Source organism: Tenrec ecaudatus, chromosome 12, assembly GCF_050624435.1.
Source record: "Tenrec ecaudatus isolate mTenEca1 chromosome 12, mTenEca1.hap1, whole genome shotgun sequence".
NCBI lineage: Eukaryota > Metazoa > Chordata > Mammalia > Afrosoricida > Tenrecidae > Tenrec > Tenrec ecaudatus.
Genome location: NC_134541.1, coordinates 88409898 through 88428964, shown reverse-complemented (window position 1 = coordinate 88428964; position 19067 = coordinate 88409898).

The following is a 19067-nucleotide window of genomic DNA, read 5'->3' as shown; positions in this document are numbered from 1 at the left end:
ACCATATTTGATTTTAGGATTTTCAGTGCATCAAGTAAGATTAGTGATCACATTTACTAACATGACCTCTTGCCTTAAGAAAAGCATAGAATAAATATTGGAAGTCTTTGATTAACATTTATACATAGAAAATATTTATCAGTTCGAATATGAATGCATATATATATATGTATTCCATACACTTTCTCCATTTCACTTTTAAATATTTCAGCTCAAACTGTCTAAAGTACTGTTACTTGGGAATATCCTTGGTTATTTGTCTGGGTGTTACATGTCTCCTTGGTACTTCACTTAGTTCAATTTTTCTTTAAGTTCCTTTTAGTGCTATTAATTATATCTTATTGAACACTTGAAACCAATTATTTTATTTCCTTTACTTCTATATCCTATACTTTATCCTATATCCTTTACTTCTATATCCTAATTTGTCTCAGGAAGACACTGCTTTTTTCTGAACAGATTTATCATTTCCCCTTTCTTACTTTATTTATGATTGCACACTGGTCCTTTCTTGTGCTCACAGAAGTTGAGTATTTATTACTACCAATCACTTGCACTCTCAGAAGAAGACTGGGTTGAATAGTAAATTAAATGAGCATGCTAAATTTTAAACACTCATTGTGCTGACATTTTGCTTTAAGAGACAAATTAGAATAAAAGAAAATGTTACTTTCAGAATCATGTACCAAAAAAGTTATAAAGTGGAAACTGGTGGTAACACACTTTAGGTTATACTTCATATCATTTATCACTATTAATAATATAATCATTTCTTAATGTCTGCCTTCCCCTTTAAATCTGAAACTGGTAACAGCTGTTTAGGGTTCCACTCAATACTCTCAGAATCAAGTCATCATCACAACATAATAGGTCATTAAGAAATACTTATTGATTAAATGCCTTAAAAAGCCAGTCCTGTTGTAACAGAAACACCACTCCCCTAAGGTTACACACACTTCTCAAGCAGCCACAGGCAAACTTCCCCCACCTAATCCAGTTTTGTTTTGTTTTCTTCAGGCTTTTCTCACAGCCTTTCCCATATTCATGCTGCCATCTAACAGAGCTCCATATCTACACCTGCGTCGAACCCCTGCCTACTTTATTATTCCTGCCTTATGTACTCTGAACCTAGAAGTAGCTCCTTCTTCTTGTTAACTCTTCCTCCCCTTCTTGTTATTTTCTTCCCTCTCTTTTTTTGCTTTAATTCTACTTCTTCTAAATATATTTTCTTCTTGTGTTTGATAATTTGCTTATACTTTTATCATGCCCCACCCCCTATTCTTTCTTCTCTCTCTCTCTCCCTCCCTCCCTCCCTTCTGGTGAAATATACTTCCACACTAACTAGTAAGTCATGTTATGTCTCTTAAAATACATTTTCCCACTATTTTTACACACATTTTATCTATCCAGATGAACCCTTACTAATACAACTATTTATTTTTATTCTCTATCTTATTTTTTCCTACCTTCTCCACTTACCCATCTCTTGCCCTTTTCTTTCATTTTCACACCATATGTTTTCCAGATCCTGTTAGACATTGCCTCCAAAACTCACAGAAGCTAACTACCCTATGCAACCCAGTAACCCCAGTGCAACCAGTAGCTTCACCACAAGAAGGTAGAAACAGCAATCAACCACTGCTGAGCAAAAAGTTTAGGAAAATAACAAACAAAACCCAATTGACTAATCAAAGAAGATGCCCTGGAATTGCTAGAAATATAGTTCAGAAGAATGGTGGTTAGGTTCCTTCAGGAGATGTGGAGACTATGCATGAGAATGATGGAAGAAATTTAAAAACTAAAATAACTTGCACCCAAAGGAATTTCATAAGATAAACATTGAGAAAATAGAATTGGGTAACCTGATAAACAGAGGAGATAAAACAGAATAAACAGAAATAAAACAGAAGAAATGGAAAATTGAATCAATGCTCTCGATGATAATTCCTCTGACTAAACCTAATGATACAAACAATTCATCAAAAGAAAAAAGCAAAAGAATCTAATGAAAACCTGGGAATTATGTGGGGCACTAACAAGAGAAAATTATATCTTGTCAGGATCCCAGAGCACAAAGAAACAAAAAAAAATATTACATATATAAGAAGTTATGGAAGAAAATTTCCCTGACTTCACAAAAGAGAGAAAGGTAACTCACGAATCTGAGACACCACCACATGGGATAGATCCCAGAAGAAAACATTAAGGCATAGCATAGTCAGACATTCCCATTTCAAAGAATCAGAGAAAGTCCTTGGGGTGGATAGAGAAAACACAAATAAAAACCAGTCACCTAAGAAGGAAAACCGATAAGGATAAGCTTGGACTTCTAAGCAGAAACAATGCAAACAAGAAGGCAACATTTATCAAATATTGAAAGAAAAATTTGTGCTAGTCACGATCCCTACATCTGGCAAAATTATCCCACAAATACAAGAGAGAAATAAAGGTATTTTCAGATGGAAAACCTAAGGGAATTAATAAAAATCAGATCAGTATTGCAAAAAAATATTAACAGGGTGACTATGAACAGAGAATCAACAACAGCAAATAATCCTGAAAGCATCAAACAAGACAACACTACACCCAGACACCAATACAATGAAAACAACACTTAAAGCAACCCAGAAATAAAAGAGGACCAAAGACATGAATAAAACCACACATACCAAAAAAAAGTGTGCAAGGGGGGAAGGGTGAGAGAGGGGAGTAACAAACACACACAAAGCAAAATAACAGCAACACACTTCTATATATCACTAATGCCAATAAACTGGATTAAAAGCATCAACCAAAAAACAGAGTAGGAGACTGAATTAGAAAACTAAGACCTATCATACATGCTGCCTACAATACATGCCTTAAACTCAAAAGCAAAAATACATTAAAAAGCAAAGGTAGGCAAAAAATCTACCAAGTCAATGGCACAAGTGGCAATATTAAGGTCTTATAAAGTTGACTTCAAGGCAAATAACATAATACAAACCAAGAAAGAACACTACATAATGATTAAAGAAACAATAAACCGGGAACACATAACCATAATAATCACATTTACATTCAGTGAAAGAGCCTCACAATATGAGGCATTACCCCACAAAATGGATTTTTTTCCAAGACTATGTATTTAAATTTTTGTACAAAACAAACTTATCACCTTCAAAGTATTCTCCATTAAACTTAATACATTTGTCATGTCTGCCATTCCATTCTTGGAAACATTTTGCAAACTCGCCTCTTTCGATGGCTGACAGTGACACCCTCATTTTATTTTTCTTTACTTCTTCTATGTTGTCGAATTGCTGCCCTTTCATGTCCCTCTTCATTTGTGGAAACAAAAAGAAGTCACGTGGAGTGAGGTCAGGTGTGTGTGGGGGGGGCGGGGGGAGAGGAGGCAAAAGAGCCATGCTACTTTTTGCCAAAAACCGGTGCAATGAGATGCCTATGTGAGCAGATGCAATCCTCACTGTGGCAAAACCAATGTCCCATCAGCCACAAATCAGACCTTTTTTGGTGCATACTCTTATGCAATCTTTGCAGAACCTTAAAATAGAAAACTTGATTAATAGTCTGACTTGGCGGAGCAACCTCCAAATGCAGTACAAGTTGACATTTTTAGCTATTCTGGAAGTTCGCAGATGTCCACAATGAAATTTTTCATCGTTCAACATTTCACCTTTTTTGAAATGAGAAAAACACTCATACACTTGAATTTTTCCCATAGCATTGTCCTTGTAAACTGTGTTCAATATCACTATAGTTTCTGCAGCATTTTCTGGAGTAGGAAACAAAATTTCAAAGCAGTATGCTGTTCTTTTAAGTCAGCCATCACAAAAATGAGATTTGAGCAAAACTGCTTTCACGAAAAAATTTTATTCTAACTAGAGAGAACCATCTCAGGCAACACCAAAGGGTACACTAACTCAGAGTGAGTAGCTCAATGCTCAACTAATGGGGAAAATGCATATTACACTGGGCAGTTTTTTTCTGTTTTGGAAAGATTCCCCCTCGTACATCAATCATATCTTCATAGAGTTGAAGAGAGAAATAAACAGCTCAACTGCAGGAGGAAACTTCAATATGTCACTCTCAAGGAAAGAAATATCGTATATACTCAAGTATAAGCTGACCCAAATATCAACCAAGACACCTAATTTTACCATTAAAACTTCATTAAAATGTGCTGAAAAACTCAGCTTATACAGAATTATATATGGTAATCAGGAAAGAATATAAGGAAACCAAAGAGCTAAATAACACAGTCAACCAGCTTGACCTTCTAGACATATACAGAGCACGTCCCCCAACACCAGTACAGTGTACATTCTTCTGTATCACACATTGTGAATACTCTCAAACAGATCTCGTTCGGCCACAAAGTAAGCTTGAACAAATCCAAAACAATTGAGATCCTACAATCCATTTTCTCCGATCACAACACAATAACACTGGAAATCAACAATGGAAAGAAAACGAACATAAAGGCAAATGAATGAAGATTGAACAACATACTACTTAAAAACAAGTGAGTAGCAGATCAAACAAGAGATGCAATTAAGAAATTTATTTAATCAAACAAGAACAATATCACAACACACCAACACTTTCGGGGTCACAGTGACCACATCACATGGCAATATACAGCAACTGTGGCACACATGATAAAAGGGAAGTCCAAACTCAATACTGCAACACAACACCTCCAATAACTAGAAAAACTGAAACTAGATGAATCTTCCAACAGAATGAATATATATATATATATATATATATATATATATATATATATATATATATAAATTAGAGCAGAAATAAGTGGATTGGCAAACAGAAAATCAATGAAAAAAATCAACAACAAGAAGTTGGGTCTTTAAAAGGATTAACCCATCAGCAAACTGCTGGCAAACTTAAAGAAAAGAAAGATAAGATTCAAGCATCAAGAATTACAGATGAAAACTCAGCTAAATGAAGTAAAAAAATATTAACATGCAAATAAAAAGGCTATACTTCAACAAGAAGAAATGGACAAATATTTAGAAATATATCATCAACACAAAATAATACAGACAGATGTAGAAAACCTCAACAAACTCATAACAAATGAAGAACCAGAGAAGGTTATCAAGAAACTTCCAACCAAGAAAAGTCCAGTAACAAAGGCTTCACAGGGGAATTTTACTAAATGTTTACTGATGATCTATCACCAATTCTATAAACCATTCTAGAATATGGAGAGGAACAGCAAACTACTAAACTCATTCTATAAAGGGAGCATAACCCTTATTCCAAAGCTAGGCAAAGATCTTAGAAAGCTAGAAACCTACAGACCAATGTCCCTCATGAACATAGACAGTAGTTGCAACAATGGGCTCAAGCAGAGGAACCAATCTGAGGATGGTGAACAACCAGGCAGTGTTTCTTTCTGTTGCACGCATAGGTTCTTTGTGTGTGCATGCGTGTGTGTATATAAAAAGAGATTTGTTTCGAGAAATATATATTTTTGTAATTGTTTTATTAGGGGCTTATACAACTCCTGTCATAATCCATAATACATCAATTGCATAAAGCACATTTGTACATTCATTGTCCTCATTCTCAAAACATTTATTCTCCACTTAAGCCCCTGACATCAGGTCCTCATTTTTTTACCCTCCTTTCCTGCTCTCCTCTCCCTCATGAACCCTTGATAATTTATAAATTTTTATTTTGTCATATCTTGCCCTGTCTGATGTCTGCCTTCACCCACTTTTCTGTTGTTCGTCCCCCAGGAAGGAGGTCACATGTAGATCTTTGTAATGGTTCCCCCTTTCAAACCCACCCTCTCTCTACCCTCCCAGTTCTTTATGGGTAAATGTAATCCCTCATTATTTGTTCTCCCTTTCGGGCCATTTTAAATTTCTTCCAGTGTTCGATATTTTCTACTTTCTTTTCTACTTGTTTTTTTTCTATTTTGTCCTTACTGTTTTTATTTCACATGTTTTTTGTATTTGAAATATAGGATAGGTAAATCTCTAGAGACAGTAACTGGATTAATAATTACCTAGGGACATGGCAGAGGATGTTGGGGGGAAATGGGGACCTAACAACAATAACTATAAGAAAACATTCTAAAATTGATTGTGGTGATAATTGGACAACTCTTAATATTCTTGAAGTATTCAATTGTATTATATGTGAAATATATGCCAATTAGAAAAAAGTACATTTGCCAAAAAGGAAGAAAAAAACCTAGAAATGCTCTGTGAGACAGAGTATTCCATCTCTGATCTGTTCACTTGTTTAAGAGACTTTACACTAATCTTGCCTCATTAACACAACAAAGACAACACATTCCAAAACAGAACTATAGCCATAGGCACAAAAATTAGGATTTAAAGCACATATTTGTGGAGACATAATTCAACCCAATACATTCCACCTCAAAATTTATATCCTTCCCACATGAAAAACACTACAATATCTAACAACAGAAGTTTTTAAGTCTTTCTAACTAAACCAAATGCTATGGAGCCAATTCAAACTCATATGGATGTGATATAGAATTTCCAGGATGTAAATCATTTCTTGAGAAGACAACCTACCTGAATCCAAAATTTTGTTTTCTGAAACATCTAAATTAACTAAGGGTGAGACCCTAGCCATATTCCATCCTGTTGAGATAGGTGTATTGGCTGAAACGTTAAGTGTATTGACATCTTCTTCGGTGAACCTGTGAAATCAAGAATTCAAGTTATGTTTCTACAGTAAAAAAGTAGAATGCGTGTAAGGTAGACATTTCCATTACAAATGGAAGAAACTGGAGAGGAAGAAGGGATAATAGGCACCAAACAAGTCCAAAGCCAAGCCAAAGAAATTACATTAGCTCTCGGGGCTTCAAAAGAAACCTTTCTCTCCTACCTTAGGGGCAGTAACCCAGTCCAACCCCCTCTGGATTCTCGGTGGAGGTCCACTTGCTATGAATTTTAGCTTTACCTATGGAATGGCAACTCCGTTTCCACAACTAAAGGCAGTCCACTTTTCTAGAGTCCCTGGTCGCCTAGTCTAATTGGTGATCCCACCCATTCAGCCCTGGCAACCCCAGTCCTTAGCTCCTTAGATATTGCAACTCTGCCCCTGTGGCCCCTTCTTAAGTACTCCTTCCACCAGTTCTGTTGGTTTCTGAGCTCCTCCCAGGAAGGTCCTTTTCTTTCCTTGGATGACAACAGATTCCATTCTATTGGCCTATTTCCCACTGGCAGACTTCCAAGAAGCAGGCAATTCTTTCCGGGTTTCACTATAAACCAATGAACCCATCAACTGATGTGGTAGTTGATGAAATCCCTCAAGCATAGGCTTAGTCTCTTTAACAAAAAAAATGTGCTGCCACGTCCCAACTAACTTTTTTTCCCCTTTTTTACATGTGTCCTTAGTTTGCACAATAGAATTTTCCAAATCTTTAAACTTTCTTTTCATTTTATGCAGTGCAATTTTAAGTCCATCTTTTCCTTTTTATATTTTATTATTAGAAACAAGAAACCAAATAGCCCCTTAAGATATTGCCTAGAAATCTCATCAAAAAGAGATCCAAGTTCATCACTTGGATTCTACATTCCACCAATCAGATGAGCATAATAGAAATAACTGATTTGTTGCTGCATAGAAAACACCCATCTTCCTCAATTTTCAAATCATGTGCTATCATTTTCTTTGAAAGGCCCATCATAAAGCAAACATATGATAGAGACATTGCTATAACTCTCCTCCTTTCACTCACAAAAAATTGTTTCAGTGAATTTATATGAGTTCAAAATGATGAACATATGCAGAAACCTCAGATAGTGGTAGCAAATGAGTTTTATTTAAAATCCCATAAGCAATGATTCACATCACAGAATACTAGTTTGTGTGACTTTCCAAATTCCAGACATTATACCTACATTCATTGATATCCTATATCTCCTTCCTATCTGATCATTTTATGACCTTCTATTGACTACTCTAATCTGAGATGGACACTGGCTTAATTCCAATGGTCTTCTCTAAGTATTGTGCTTCTCTCTTTGTTTGTTTTATTGGTAGACTCTAGGACTGAGTGGCTTAACTTGAATTTGAAATTTCCACATTGATATGTTGCCACCAGCTCAAGGTCTGCTTTGATCAACACTGACGTTCATTGTTTTTTTTTGCTATCCTTCCAGCTTTCTCCGCTCTGTCAGACATACCACCACAGAATTCTCTCAAACAAGATATGACACTTTAGAATGAATGGTCTTTGGGTCAACTCTTTCCTTCATCTTCTTTGTAAAGTAATTTTTTTAACCAACCTTCCATTCTTTTTCTGCATAGTTTTTATTTATCTTCATTATCTTTTATTAAATCCCAGCCCTGAGCCTAAGTATTAATAATGGTAACATCTAAATACTACCATACAAGTTCCCTAAGAAAAACATCACAGACTTTAGTGTTACTATGGTAAAAAGTGATTGTTTCCAATCATCATTCAAGATTCCCATTTCCCTTCCTCTGTTTTTATTTCTCTCTTTTCTTTCTAAGTTGCCCTATACCATGTCTGTGAACCCATTGTATCCACACTGCCAACATCTTATTTTACTCTAGTCACATTGCCACAATCTCACTTCAGGACCTTTGGCCTTACTCTTTCCTTTGCCTGGAATACACTCCTCCTTAACATTGCACAGCTTATTCCTGATGGTGCTATTTGGTAGGTACTGGGTTGCAAATGCAAGGCTGGTGGTTCAAACATGACAGCTACTCTGACGGAGAAACATGAGGTTTTACAGCTGTGGAAAATTTATGAATTGGAATTACGTATACATTTTATAAAAAAATAATTTATTTGACTAATACTCCTTTACTCCCTATCATAAACCATTGCACTATGATACATTAATTTAGTTATGTTTAGCACACACATACCAATTTCACGATAAAATCTCCTTAGACGTTATGTAGGGACGTAAATGAATGATTAAATGTTATGTCTTATTCTGGCTTTTCTTTGCCTCCTTCAACTAAAGTAATGGCTGGACCTTGTTCAGGGAGAGCACCATGTGAATAGTAGTCGTGAAGTGGTCAGAGTTTGAGTCGCCATTTAACAAAGACAGCGGAGGATACTTCTGCGTTTTCTCTGAGGCATAACTACATAATCTCTGAAGGGTGGTCAGATCACCTGAGACATTCTATAATTCTAAGACATTTCTATAAACTAAACATTTTAGAATTATAACAGACTAACCACAGTACAGATAAAATCAGTAAAATTGATCTATCATGTTCTTCCTTTATGCCTTTTCTAACATTAAATACAACCATTATAGGGTGACTCCAGGAGATAATGGTCAGATTATCAGCATTTGGCCCTTTACCAGCTTTAATTCAGTCTTTTTCCCCCTTTAATTATCTACCTTTTTTAGCATTGAGTTTTCTCTAGAGTCAGAGAACATAAGAATGGTAAATAATGAGCACTTAATGTTCCTGGAACAAACTACCCAATGCTAGAAACTCAGGCTTAGGCATGTGCTGAGAAAGCATCCAGATGTTAGCCAGCTGAAACAATATATCCTAATGCATCTCACTAAAAAGTTCATCTTCATTTTAGAATTGGAAGTCAAGATGAACTTTACGATTTTCAACGTCAAGAAACTGTCATTACAGATCCTTCTCTGATCCTGCTGTTTGCCAAAAGTTATCCATATAATTCTAGAACACCGAAATTAAAAAATAGAATTCTAGGTAAGATAGCTTGCTCTTCTAATTTCTGTACCTTGAGCTAGTAATAGTAAGCAACCTAATATTTTATTTGATTATTTTTACAGGCTGTTTATATGTATAACATAGAAGAAGGAGAACATATAGCTAACTCCAGGAGACACTGGATAGGGGGACATAACAGAGGGACTTTGAAGATCTTTAGAAGAGGTAAAAGGACAGTAAGATTCTCCAGCCATACCTCCTTTAAAACAAAACCCAACTCATTGCACTCTAGTCAATTCCAACTCAAAGTGAGCCTTTAGGGCAGGATAGAACTGACCCTGAGGGATTTCGAGATTGCAAATATTGGGGGGTGTAGAAAACCCCATCTTTCTTTACAAGATGCTGGTGATTTCAAACTGCTGACCTTTCAAATCACAGCCCAACTTATAAACAATATACCACCGGTGCTCTTTGATCTCCTAAAAGAGAAACTTAAAAAACTGTTAAACTAATGGGAAAATATACTGAGGAATTTTGAAAACCAGAGATATAAGCATTAGATATTAGAGTCAGACAAAAATTAATTAGGCGTGCCAACATGAATATTCATTTATGTAGAATAGAATTAGAACTTTAAAGTAAAACTGAAAACATAAATACTTTGCTCTTTTGTCTAGTATTTGCTGCTGTCAAATGAGCTAGGGTGTGGCCTAGAGCATGATGATCAATGTGTAGCCCACAGTCCACCCTCATTGGAACTATAAGGAAATTGGAAGAAGAAAACCCCAAAAACAAACCCAGTGTCATCAAATTGATTCCAACTCATCGTGGCCCTGTGGGATAGAGTGAAATTATTTCTCTGCATTCTGAGATTATAAATATTTATCAAAGGAGAAACGTGTGGTTAGCAGCCCAACTCATAACCCATTATGCCACACGAGCTCCTCTGAAGGAGAGGAAGAAAGAAGAAAAAGGAGAAAGAGAAAATGCATGCCTAATTTAGTGCTTCACATCAGACCTACTTGATGATTGTTCTTGTAGACTAAGCTTAAACAATCTACGGTTTATAAAATGATGTTTAGTGATTTATAGTAGAGTATGGAAGCTTTTGGGATTTGAAAAACGTTTTTACATAACTGATATATTCAGAGACTCTGAAGTACAAGACCATGATTAGTTCTGATTAGTGCAATGCAAGAATGAGAGAACCAGTTTAGCTCTTAGCAAACAAAGTGAATGTAACCAAAAACACACGCAGCTTTTAAAAATATATATAAAATGGTGAGCTATAACCAACTTTCTTTTTTCTTCTTTCCCTTCTCTTTACTCTATATTAGAATAAAAGGAAAAGGCATTCCATGAAAAATATTTACTAGTTTTCTTCAGTAATATTAGTGTGTTTTTTAAAAGGCGTTTTTTATTTACCTGTTTTTTTCTACACATGGTGCCTTTCCTTCTCTGTCCTTTCTGCATTTGTATGCTAGTACATCTATAAAGTTGACACTAACCCAAATGTAAGCCTAGGTAAAACTGTGAAAAAAAAAAATCCTAAGTGGAGAATTGAGAGTAATGGAACTCTCTAAAGACTCAAAACAAGCTAAATTTTCATGTGTCTGAAATTGTTTGGGTGCAGTCTTGCCTGAGTGCTATAGATTAAATCATTCCTTAAGGTTATTCCCAATTAATTTAACTCTTTGACTTTATAATCATATTCTGGTTTTGATTTCCAACACTTTGACTAAAGAGGGGAAAAAATCTAAGCTAATCTATTATGGGTAAATTTAGCAAAAGGCATTCTATTATTAGAAACTTTAGATGTGAAAATGTTAATTTCTTTTTAAATTCTCTCTATTTTTTCCACTGTTCATTGCAATATGGGGATATTTACAGAGCACATTGTTTTTCATTCAATAATTCATATACATTTTGTTTTCTGACATTCACTTTATTTTTTTAAGGGAGATTATTTAGACAGTTCGAAATTTATTGAATGAGAATTTAATGCACCTTAAAAATGGGCCTGAGTTGCTATTTATTTATTTGGTGTTATTTGAAAATCACTTACGTTATATAGATCAAGCACCTAGAATTAGAAGACTTAAAAGGTGTTTTTGTTCTTGTTAGATACCATTGAGTCAGTTACGACTCACAGCAAACTTATGTACAACAGAACAAAATACTGCCTGGTCCTTAAAAAAATGTGCTATACTAAAACATAGATTAAAGTTGGAAACTACATAATTCCTGTGTCCATTACAATTACGCCCTTGCCACCCTATTCAAAGTTGGTTCTAGTGGACATTCAAGGAAAAGTAACACAAAATTATGGTGAGATATCAACTCCAGTATGTCCACCATGAAATCACCATTGTTTGGGGATATTGAAATTATTTAGATATTCTTGTTTTTCTACTTCAAATTCATATAACTTAGAAGGTAAATTTTGCTCCCTTAATAACTTAATTGATACTCAACTGATTGCTAAGACATGAAAGAAATGAGAATCAAATGAGTGTCCATTTGAGAAAGAGAAGACACAAAACACAAAAAATTGAAGTCAACTACTCCAGAGATTTCCAAGATCCAGAAATGCAACATACCTTCTAATATTTGGATCATTCAAAAACGTTTCTTATAGGAGGTATTTTACTCATCTTCTCACACAATTTTCTATTTAGAATGTTAGGATTAAAATGAGGGGAAAACAAGGGGGGAGCAAAAATACGCACCCACTGTGTTGCACTCATATTAGCAAGTCTCTGAAAGCACATTCAATGAAGCAACCATACTGACAATAAACCAAGTTAGCCTTTGAAAACCTATAATTTGACAAACCAAAGTAAATTTGTTATGTGAAGATATTAGCACAATTTCAAGTGAAATAAAGCAATAGCTTGTATTAATTTTCTAGAGTTGTTCACATCTGTAGTACCTAATGCAGGGTAAGCAAGAAACTATTTTGTTTACATGTCTTTTTAGTCTTAAATTATGAAAAATAAACCAGACTTTGTTTCTCTTTAAGTATAATGTCTCTTCACAAATGATATGTAAATAAATCAATACAAGTACATACTATATGGATTTTACTTAAAAAGACGCATGCTCGACAAGACAGCTATACCAGTGAGCTCCAGTGCTCCACACCACTGCGGGAACCACCACCTGGTTGCTGCTGTGCTCTTGCCTGTGAGGGTAATTCAGCCTATAACAAGCAGGCACACCACCCTGCTACCTTGAAGCAGAGTTGAAACTCCTCCAGCCTCATGGTCAGGTGATTAAGCCTCAGTTATCGCCTTACTTACCACTCTGTTTCTTCTCTCTTTATTCACTCTTTTCTATCATTCCCACCACAATTGGTATCAACAGGCCCAGTTTTGGTTTTTTTTCTCTTTTTCTTTCTTTTTTATTTTCTTTTTCTTCTTTTTCCTCTTCTCTGCTTCCCTTTCCTATCATACACCACTGTTGGCTTCCAGGCCACTATCCTCCGCTTAGGGCAACTGAACCCAAAGAGCAAGGGAATTGAAGCCTGCACTCTGTGGAAGTGCTTCACACCACACAAGGCAGCTGTGGCAGCCCTATAAAGTGTTCCTCACTGCTAAGGAAACCTCCATCAGGCCTCTAAGGTGATCTTGCCTACTAGGGCAATTCTGCCCAGCACCACTGGGACCCTGTAATAAAAGGGCACAGTAGCCTGCCATCTTGGGACAGCTTTTAAGCCCCTCAGACCCCACATCCAAGCAATCAGGGATCAGCTATCTCTTTATTCTTTATGTATTTTTCTCTTTCTCCCATCACAGTCAATCTTAGTGAGCACAATTGTTTTTCCCCTTCTTTCTTTTACTCTTTCTCTCTTTTTCTCTCTCTCTTTCTTTCTTCTCTCTCTTTTCTCTTCTCTTTTCTTTCTTCTTCTCTGTTTCTCTCCTCTCCCTCTCTTTCCTTCCACATGCCACTGCTGGTTTCCAGTCCCCTACTATCTGCCTAGGAAAACTCTGCCAACCCAGTGGGGAGAGATACAGCCTGCCCGCTGTGACAGTGCTGCACATGGCTACACACAGCATGGCATGGGGCTCGGTTATATCTTTATCTACTTCTTTGTTCTTTCTTTTCTTCTTTCACTTTTTCTTCTTTCCTCCTCTTCTTCTATCTCTTCTCTCTTTCCTGCCACAGTCTCAGCACATTCAGTTTTCATTTTTTGTTGTTTTGTCTTTTTGATTTTTTAAGTTTGTTTTGTCTGCATTTTGTGTGTGTGTGTGTGTGTTAGATTCTTTGTTATTTTGCTCTTGTCTTTGTTGTCTCCTTCTTTGCTTTTTCTTTTCTTCTATCTCTCTTTACTTTTACAAGCCACTACCAGTCTGCATGCCACTCCCCTAAGCCTAAGGAAATTGATAGCCCAGTTGGGGGAGCTCCCACACTTACTTGTTGGCTTTACACTCAGTTGGGGAAATCACTCTTGTCCTCCAACATAACCCAAGGAGCTGGGGGATTTCCCCTGAAAACAGCTGGGGGAACTCCAGCCTACAGCCAAAGGCCCTACAAGTGATTGGGGGAACTCCTGCCTACCATCAGTCATGCTCCACACTGCTGTGGAGACATCTGCCCAACCTGCACGGCAATCTCTCTAACTAAAGTATTTCTGCCTGCCATCTACTGTGCTCTACATCAAGGAGGATAAACCCTCATGCCTTCCGTGGCACCCCAGTTGAAGAAAGAAACACCATACACCACCCAAGGCGCTCCAAGCACCACGAGACAAACCACTAGGCTTACATAGAGATCAGCCAGGGAAGCGCCACCCTCATGGGCCCACAACCATCCGACAAGCATCCCAGGAGAAAACTATCCAATTCACATTCCAAATAATGAAATGCTGGTGAGTGGTGACGTGGAAGTCTGACTGAATGAACTGAGCCCTACCTCAAAACCATCTATTCCCTTGGACTTGGAGCTGAAATAATCTGATGGGTGAGGAAGGAAATGAGAATCACTCCAAGACTGTGGAAATTGTCATCATTGGACCTTTGGTGGGACCTCTGGCTTAGTGGGTGTCCAATGAAATTGGATGCAGCACCACCATATATTGTGTACCCCAATGTTCCCCTAGCACTACTATGACAGATTATGCTGTTGAACTACAATCACATAAACTCCTCATATTAACAGTACCTCAAATTCGACGTCATTGGGTAAATTATAGATGTTATCAATGCAATCAACTTATATTTACAGGGATGATTGACAATGTTTTTCTTTTTTGTTTCCTTTGATTTGGGTTTTGTTTTTGTTTTTTTGTCTTATTGTTGTTCTTATTCTTGTTGGTTTGGGTTCTTGTCATAATATGACTGCCAAAGTAAATCAGAGCTCTTCATATCCCATGGATAAGCAGATGGATTCTGGGCTTCCACATAATTCTAGCCCCAATCGAATCCAAATACAATCAAGGGAAAAGTATCAGAGCTTCAATTGTGAACACCCAATTAATAGAAGGGCAGTGCAAACCCAAAGTCCATCTGCAGAGTATCTAGTCAGATTAAGCCTCTGGCAGATCCCCTATAGCCACAGGCCAGGGACTGTAGCAGCTTTTCTATCAGACAGAGACTGTTGTAAACTTGAATGTGGTGCATTACACGGTATGATATGATTCTTGGTCGGCTGACCTCCCTCTTGACCTAATCTGCAAGTACTCTAGGCTCACAGATTCCTCCCTTGTTCCATGACAGCTATTTCTTCTCTGACTTTTAAAATATTTTTGGTGGTCTTTTCAGTAAGGTAAGTTTATAATTCATGTTCTGACCTGAACCAGACTAAGCCAGCTTTTTTCTACTTCCTATATATATATTTGAAATGCAAAAAATTTTCATATGAAAAGAACGCCCAAATATTCTAGTTCAAAAGACTGGAAAATCACTGCTGTAAATTACTTATATGTTACATATACTTCAATATGTCACTATAAGATCACATATCTTGAGATCACAAGATGAATGTCTTATATGCATATAATCTTATTTATAGGAAATTATAAGAGATGAATAAATATACAATGAAATGAAGAACACCAACACATGTGTTAGATATTTTAAAAGTAGATCCTGAAGAGGCAAGAAATGACACCAGGAGACAGATGCTAGCAATGCCAAGACAAGGACACAGCTATGCCTGCAGTTACAATAGCTAGCTCATAGGGAGTATCCCACCTTAAGGTTTTCAAAAACCATTCCCCACTGCAAACAAATTTTCATAGGCATCATGCAGTCAAAAAACGTAGCTTTTCAGCAATGCTCAAATCACAAGTGATAGTCATAATTAAGTAAGCAAGAGGGTGCTGAAAAGGGGATGATGGGTCATGGAAACAGAGAGAGCTGAGCAAGTGCTGAGAGATGACTCTTGTCATTTGAAACTGGTTGGGGTCCATTGAACTTAAAACACCCTTCTAATATATATACTGAAGCTACTATGATCATTTTGACAGGTTTACAAACCCTGGCCATTGTCCAAAGGACATAATAAAAATTACCAGAATTTATTATACAAATTCTCCATTTTGAGTACACCAAGGAATTGTGTACTGAATTTAGTGGAATACTGGGCAAAGTAAATATTTAACTTGATGTGAAATTATTCACTCACTGGCCCAACCTGGAATTTAAAGGTCTTGTGAGATAATTCTTAAATTTCTATCAGGAGCAAACAATTTTTATTATCGCTTACCATCTTTGGTTTCTACTTTCTCAGCAAATAGCCTACCTCTTCTAAATCATGAATAATAAATACCTGAGATCCCAAAGTAGAGCTATCCATAAATAAGGTATTCAGAAAACAGAATTTTACCCATATGGGCCAGAATATTGTTTATTATTACATTCCATTGAGTCTTTTCAGGCTGATAGTGACTTTATGTTCAACAGAACAAAACACTACCAGTTCCTGCCCCATCCTCAGAATCTTTGTCTTGTTTGGAATCAAGGTTGCAGTCACTGTGTCACTCCGCCCTATTGATGCTCATCCTCTCTAGGACTGCTGACCGCATGGGAACGGACACAAACCCTTCAGGCACTCCACAGGAGAAAGAACCGTTCTGCTTCCTTAAAGGGTTATGGGCTGAGAAACCCACAAGGGCAGTTCTATACTGTCCTATAAGGTCACTGCGAGTAAGAATCAACTTAATGACAGTTTTGATTTACATGTCGACCCTACTAAGCAGGATGTCCTTCCCCTGGTACTGGTCCCTGCTGCTAGCATATCCAAAATTTGTGACACAGAGTCCCTCTCTTTTATGGAGCATTCTAGCTGTTCTCCCTGCGAGGATATCATGCTTGGTAAAGCGGAGGGGCAGCGAAAAAGCAGAAGACCCTCATTGGGGTAGATTGACGCAGTGGCTGCAACAATGGACTCAAACATCAGAACAGTTGGGAGGAAGGCACAGGACTCGGGTGTGTGTAGATTGTCTGGTGGATGTAGGATTGCTATGAGTCAAACCTAACAACAACTACAAAGCAATATATATCCAATTTACTATCTCAATTAAGTCACGCGTATTCTAGAAACTAGCATGTTAATGTTCTCAAACTCTGCTCAATGCAAAATTGACTCACTTGTGCACCTTAATGAACGCATGTTTAACAAGTAAATAAACTAATAAACTTTAAATATAATTTGAGGCTCTCAAAAGAATCAACAGATCTCTCAGACAACATCTTTATTTTTTGTTCTTCAATAGGCAAGCACCAACTGTCTCCATACAACTTGCTTAGGAAAAAGCTACATTTATACTTGCAAGGTCACAATCAATAGTTCTCATTATTACCCCAATGCAAAGCTCAAGAAACAGACACAAAATAGCATTCTATTATTAATGGAACCTAACAGTGTAAATTTCAATGACCCTCCTTAATTGATCAACAGATTTTTATATTAACTCACTAAATACACAAGTATATTATTATTTGTATGTAGTTTTATAGGGTATTTTCACTAAAAAGATTTCAAAAACTCTTATGTACAGAAATAATGGTTTCCCCGAGCTTTAAACTGAATATTTTTTTAACATTTTATTAGGGGCTCATACAACTCTTATCACAATCCATACATACATACATCAATTGGGTAAAGCACATCTGTACATGCTTTGCCCTCATCAATTTCAAAGCATTTGCTCTCCACTTAAGCCGTTTACATCATGTCCTCTTTTCCCCTCCCTCTCTGTTCCCTCCTCCCTCATGAGCCCTTGATAATTTATAAATTATTATTTTGTCATATCTTGCCCTGTCCGGAGTCTCCCTTCACCCCCTTTTCTGTTGTCCATCCCCCAGGGAGGAGGTCACATGTAGATCCTTGTAATCGGTTCACTCTTTCCAACCCACTCACCCTCCCAGTATTGCCCCTCACACCCCTGGTCCTCAAGAGATCATCCACCCTGGGTTCCCTGTGCCTCCAGCTCCTATCTGCACCATAAACTGAATATTTTTAAAGGGTAATATTTCTCCACTCAAGATATGAAAGAATCATTAAATGGCATCATCTAACTACAGAAGAATCCTGGATGCCTGGGAAGAAATGTTGAGAATTTGTTTATCCACATAAGAAAGAGAGGGATGAGAGAAATTCACATTGATTTTACAATAGTATGACAAATTGCAAGTGGACATTTACATGCAAGCAGTGGGCCAAACAACACGGAAAACCAGAGACATTCTCAAATTATTGGCAGTGTTCAAATAGACCTGAGTGATTCAATCAAAACATGTTAAAGACCAATGATAACCAAGGGCAATGATAACATTCCATAAGGAATCTAAGGAATCCTTCCTCCGCACATGCCTTGCAGGGTTATCACAACAGCAACCACGGGTGTTATAAGCAGTATCACCCTTCAGCTGGGCAAGTGTCCTCTTCACATGCACTAGTTTGATTGGAGACGGCCCTCTGCACTGACAATGGTGAGATAGTCTCCATGAATTTTGCATTTGGTCTCCTCTGAAGCCAAAGAAAGATTTCAGTGTGGTCAGAATCAGCAAAAGTACTCATAGCAACAGTATAATCAAAAGCATACTAAAATGTAAGATGGTATGCATTGTTTCTCTTCAATGGAGTTATGTGTGCACTCCTGTCTTCTACACAAAATATCAGTCAGGATGATCAGCAAATCAAGCAATGGAATGAAAGTTTATGAAAAACCAACTGCTGAGTTATATTCGTTTAAATGATTCCTTGAAATGTCAAAGAATCTTGGTAAAGGTATTAAATATTCCAATAATTATTTATAGATGTTTAAATGTGATGTCAAAACATGACCAAATGTATTTTCAATTTCAATAAATAACCTGTATTTTAAATCCCATACTAATTACTGGATGAGTAAACCTAAGTGAGACTAA